Here is a 6,000-nt window from a genome sequence, read left to right as displayed (position 1 = left end):
GAGCCCCCCAGGGATTTGTTGCCTGTAATCAAACTGTTGTTGGTATCCGAATTTCTCTCTGGATTCCAGGTCCTGGGAGGCACCTTGGCACACCTGCACTCGTTTATTCATACCTGCACTCATTTATTCATACACTTTTATTCATTGCAGTAGACTTGGGGAGCTCCACTTGTGGACAAGGCTGTAGGCTGYGTAGACCAAGCCTAGACTGTCAGGCATCTAACCTAGTTTTTTCTAAGATGGTGTTCATGTTTTGGCTTGTGGAATCCCACAGTGTAGGTGCTGAAAGCTTTCTTTTCCAAGAGAATAAGGTGAGCTGAGAAGCCATGAGTATATCTGAGAAGTGTGGTGTAGGGTCTCTCATTTCTGAGTATCCTGAGAAGGTGCATGGCCAGGGTGTGCCAATATCAGCTTTCCACGCCTTTTACATCTTCYGTCTGCGTGGATTATGTGTTCTTTGGTGTCAAGGTCTCCTATTGTAAATTCACACAATATTTAATGCGGTATCGTCTTGGATTCTGCTGGGCTGTTCTGTAATATAAATAAAAATAATCCCATTATGTAAGCAAGATACTGAAGAACTTGTCTAAATAAGCTAAGAGAGTGGGTGCAACAGGGCCAGATTTATTCTCTTTGAACAGGTGCATCCCCATAAGAAAATAAAAGATAGGTAGGTAGGGACCAAGTGAAAAACACTGATTGTGGCTCAGAAGCAATTTCCCCATAATAACCCCCACAGCACTAAAGATTCATTTTTCCAGAAATGCACAATATGCTGTTCTCTGCCATAAAACTGTTATTGTGTTGACATAAGATTTGCTTTCACCCACAAGATGCACAGTTAGCAGAGTTCCAGTGCTGCTGTTAATAATTACTAATATTTTCCCAATTGTTGAAAAACAATATATTAAAGATATTTTTTGCTTAATATTCTATTCCTGATGGCTGGTATGCTTATGTTGTGTTAAAAATAATGCTTCTAATATCACTCCAAGTACTACTAAGCCTGCATTTGATTTATTTAGGAGAACATAGAATGACTATTTACCAAAAATTTTTCTTCAACATCTGTTGTAGGTGCTTTGTCTTTTTGTTTGGTTTTTTTTTTTTTCAGAGTAATAATATCGAAATTTATGGCTTTTATTTTTATATAAATATTGTTTATTGTGACCTTCCCAAAGTCTGTGTGTTTTCCCATTGACTTCGTGACAGCCAAGTGCTTTTTATCCTGTATGTCTCTTGGACAAATCAGATTAATGATGCATCACTAGCCAGAGAGAGCTTTATCTGAAAGCACACAAAGGCAATAATGTACCTTGTAATTTTATAAAATGCAGATTTTTTTTCCCTCATTAAAAAAGGAAACTGTTGAGGTGAAGGAAAGTGAACAGAGAATTGGTGCTCAAATACTATCTCCACAATACGAGAGGGACATTGTGATACCATTAATGAGATTCTCCCTCTTTCCCTTGGAGATGTGGTATTGAATTTAGAAATAGAATTTGAACAATTTTCCACTGAACATCTCACTTTTCTGCTCACTGAATAGATATAAACCTGTATTGTTTAATAGCTGGCTTCACTTTTAACTGATAGAGTTTCATAGGGGTAAGATAATAGCTTTGAAAAAGTAAGACTTTTTCTAGACAGTGTTTAATTTACCATAATTATATTAAGTGCTAAATTGAAAGAAGCTTTTCTAGTTAAGATGAGGATAATGAATAGTTGTGCATTATTACCATAGCCACGATGGGAGAAGGAAGAAGTCATTTAAGTTTTGCTTGAGACAGAAAGAAAGAAAATGTGTCCCAGTGTGGTCCTTAATAATTTATTTTCCCCTCTCAATTGCTGACTCCCAGGTTTTGCTGGAAGAGTTTTCTGCCCTTTGTACCTCAGGGATGCAGCAGTTTTTGAAAGGAAACAGCAGGCACTCTAAGTGAAAACGACTATAGAAATATTCTGAAGGAGCAGATTGCACCCTCCAGCCAAGCCTGGAGCTACATATGCAGGGGCACACACAGCAAATGCCATTGCAGCTCTGAAGGCACTGCAGTGTAGTGCAGCTCCCTGGAGGCTCTGCTCCCTCCRTGCTTTGCCCACACTGCAGAGAAAGCCGTGGTTTGCTGCTCTTTTCTGCTTGGAGCAAGTTGCAACATCTCAAGTCCCCGGGCAGGTTGAGTGGGTGCAYCCCAGCTCTCTGTGCCATCCGCCAGCACCCGCCTCTGCTGCTCTTTCTGCGCCAGAGCTGCGGCAACTTGTGCTGTTGCTTCCCTCCATCCCTTGTTTGAGAGCCTGAGCAAATCACCAGGTGTGCAGAGCTGTGTATCCCATGTGAAAACATACCAGCTCACTGTTTTGGGATATTTCGTGCCATTGAGAATGGCATCTTTTATGCCACTTTTAATGTGGAGCTGCTGTAAGCACAACCTGCCTCTCCACATGGATAAAAGTGATTTATTTGGGGCAGGATTTCACTGTGTCTTTGGAATTTGAAGCTGTCAAGGGGAAAACCAAAGCATGTTCCCTCGTTTATTCACCTCTGTACCCTGGGGTCCAAGACACCACTTCAGTGCAGTATTTCTTGCGCTGGCTTCTCTTGCAGTCCTGCTAGGACTGCTGCCAAGTTGATCCACAGCGACTTGTCCCATAGAAGCATTTATCTCCTGGGAGTTGCACTCAGGCCATGCTCTTACCTCTTCAAGTCTATCAAGTGTGCATGTGATTCTACTTGACACTCATGATCTGGGCTASATGTGAACCCCTGGGGAAAAACTGTGTGAATTATTTAATCTCTTGAGCATTCCAGGGCCCTGTATAAAAAGTATTAAGCAATATGGGACTTTTTTTTTTGCTTTAAGAGAAGGTCTGTGTCAGCGCTGCTTGAGCTCTCAGAAAGCTGAGTGTTTTGAGCACTAGACTTCATACCATTGTTCCAAATTCATTGGAGTGCAATATAGGGGACTTGCCCCATACAGTGTTTGCTCCCAGGTGGAGCAGAAATATTCTTGATAAGTCTTCTGTTTCCTTCACTTCTCTCTCTCCTTCTCTTCTCCACTAATTTGGTTCTTTTGGATTGAGACAGGTTGAGGCAATGCTAGTAGGATAATTTTGTGGTTAGGGCATTTGGCTTTGAAATCAGRAGATCAGCATTAGTTCCTGCTTCCATTACAGGCCTCCTGTAGCTGTGGGGAGATTGCTTGTACCTCTGTGCCTCTGTCTGCACCGGAAAAATAACAAAGTAAGTTTTGGGGTTGGGTTTTATTTATTTTCCTGTGTTGGCCTACAGGCTCTGTTACGAGGGCAGGGAGAGGGTCTGATCTCTTCTTGGGCTTGTTTGGCATTGTCTGCCAGCCAAGCTCCAGTGAGAGTATGCCTGCTTACTCTCTGGGTAAAGCTACTAGGATGTCTCCAGCTTCATATTTTTTCTTTCTTTTTTTCCCTTCTTTTGTCATGCTTTTTGCTTTCATTTAGCACCAAAATTAAATGGTGAATTAAGTAGTGTAGCTTTTAATAATACGTAGAAAATGAGCTGAGCTGCATGCATAGATARTGCCCATAGGAAGCCTGGAATTATCCTGTAGTATTTTTAATGGGCAGTCCTACTGCGCTGTGAGCCGTTGGCTCAGTGAGGCTGTCTTAGGTGAGCTACAGATGAGATTCCCATCTGTAAATCTGTAAATATCTCTGCCATTTAGCTTTGAGTACCAGGAAATGAAACGGCATATGAAATAATAACAAGGTTTATTTTACTGAAGTCACTAAAACAAYATTTTCTTCAGGCTAATTTGGAAGCGGCTCTTGGAAGAGTTAAGTGGAGAAGAAGTGCAATGTTTTGGGGCTAGAAATGTTTAACAAGCAGCATGGGCTGCCTGTTGCTGGCTGCTCTGCTGCTTGATTACAGCACAGAGAGGTGCAGGGCTCGGGCAGCTGGAGAAAGGCTCTGCAACACTTGGCATGGTGATCTCTCAAGGTGCTAATCTGGGGAGAAAGTAGGCTGGAAGGCTGAATTTGCTTTCTGGACAATGCAGCTTTTCTTTGCATCCTGGACTTGAAAGCCAGCTGTATTGCTCCTATTGATCTCATTTCACTTTGCATCCACAAGGATTTTAGCTTGGGATTCGTACCTCACATCTAGTAATTTCTGGTTGAATTTCAGCATTCTTCTTAGGCAGGTAGTGCATTTTAGTTTTTGTTGGTGATTCTTTTGCRCTCTTCAGAAGTGCGTCCAAATGGTAGTTTTCTTTACAGTGAAAGGTATGTGCTTTCTCTCTAATCTGGATCTTTTCTACCTTTTTTTTTTTCATTCTAGCTTTCTGACATCTTTTCCCTCTAAGTGATTGCAGGCTATGATCAGGTGATCCTTTAAATGTCTTGGATTAGTTAAGTAGATTGAACATCTTAAGTTTCTCACTGTGGTTGATTTAAGACCTGCAGACAGCCTTATGGTTTTCTGCTGAGTCCTTTCCAATTTTTCATGCTGCTGTATTTCAGGTAAGGATGAAGATTGCATGTGTTTTATCAGCAGTGATCTTGCAGCTGTCACGTACAGAAGTAAGGCTGCTTTCTGACTCTTGCTCTTTTTGTTCCTTCCCCCCTTGTTTATGCTTCCAGGAATTGAGCAAGCCCCGTTCACCCRTGGTATTGCACTTGGCATTCAGAGTCTGTTAGTTATCTATAATTCCTTGTAAATCAAAGCTGTTTTGGAAAGCTAATGTATGTGTCTGGACAGAGAGGAGGGGGCGTTTTGGTCTGGTATGTGGCCACACAAGGTTATTTATCATAGATTGTGCTCTCTGCACTTCAATAATCTGCTGACATTTTGCCAGTAATAAAAAGGTCAAGGAAAAAAAGTTGCTTCCTACAAATCATGGCATTTGATTGTTCTCATTATTAAACGGAGCATGGTTTCCTTGCAACAAAATTTCAACCATCCCCAGCTTTGTAAAAGATGAATTACCAGCTGGTACAAATGTATAAAAATGAAAAAGAAGCTTTTTTTCCTATTTTTATGGCCCCTATTCCAATGATTTATCCTTTCCTGAAGCAGGGTAGGGGGAAGATGCAAGAAAAAGGTGTCCCTTGAATGTTGAATGCAGTAGCAGAAATAAATTATTAGAAGTTGATACTTGAAAAATGAAACATTAAGCTGATTGAAAAGGCAGCCAGAATCATCTCTATAGTCTCAGATTCASAAGATGTTACATAGTCCTAATTTTTAGGAATGGCTTTCCATATCACCTATTAAGAATGCTCTGTTATGTCCACAGTAATTCAGTGAAACACAACATTGTATCCTTTTTTTCCCCCCCCTGCAGACTTCCCTATTGATTTTTGTCACTGATACGCCTCAGCTTGAAACTGCAATGCTGTTTTTCTTGTAACCCCAAGTGATGCTTTCTGGCTCTTTGATACAGAGATCGCTCTGTTGGAGGCAAGGCTCTGGCTTAAGTATAACAGCAGTGGTTGTGCAGTGGATAAGCGTCAGCAGTCAAATTGGAGATGCTTGGACACCATTCATGATGGGGAGTCTGGGTGGATGTGAGGGAGCTCAGAGGGAAAAGGTTACTGTTTGTGGGGCCATGTTGATGTGCGTTAGTGCTGTAAATTAGAGCACTTTGTTTGCACAAGAAGCAGCAGAGCTGATGTATTTTTGTTACAGAAAATGAACCTAAGTGTCTTGCAGGGGACTGCTGGCTTGTTTCTCTTGGAGCAGGGCATTTGCTGCTGCCCTTCCCTAAAGCACCTCTGTAGATACCTGAGAATGCATGCCTAAAAAGCTGAATTGTAACAGTTGTATAGCCATAGTGGACAGAGGAATTGTGTACTGTGGTTCTTACTGCCAAATTCAAAATGAATTTGAATGTAAATGATTTTTTWAAAGGGAGCATAGAAAAGTCTGTATTGGGGGATGCAGCTTTTATAGTCTCTGGCAGAGAGAGCCAGGGTTTTAGGTTTTTATAGTGTCATTACATAAAAGTCCAGTGGGCAGAAGCTGCATAG

The 6,000-nt window shown here is 41.3% G+C and overlaps 1 protein-coding gene across 5 annotated transcripts in view; it reads left to right on the top strand.

Annotated features, from left to right (window-relative positions):
• OSBPL5 (oxysterol binding protein like 5) overlaps positions 1 to 6,000 on the top strand; it is a 131,528-nt gene that overhangs the window by 6,162 nt on the left and 119,366 nt on the right. Inside the window, exon 1 of one of the 5 annotated variants that reach the window (XM_057369250.1) lies at positions 3,161 to 3,238. The exons of the other annotated variants lie outside the window; for them this stretch is intronic. The gene's annotated coding sequence lies outside the window, so the exon portion shown is untranslated. Of the gene's footprint in view, positions 1 to 3,160; positions 3,239 to 6,000 lie in introns of those variants that run through there. 5 annotated transcript variants of the gene reach the window in all.

Source organism: Malurus melanocephalus, unplaced genomic scaffold, assembly GCF_030028575.1.
Source record: "Malurus melanocephalus ecotype Western Australia unplaced genomic scaffold, MMel_1.1 scaffold_106, whole genome shotgun sequence".
Classification (NCBI taxonomy): domain Eukaryota; kingdom Metazoa; phylum Chordata; class Aves; order Passeriformes; family Maluridae; genus Malurus; species Malurus melanocephalus.
The sequence above is the reverse complement of the archived record's forward strand: the minus strand, read 5'-3'. Positions and strand labels throughout refer to the sequence as shown.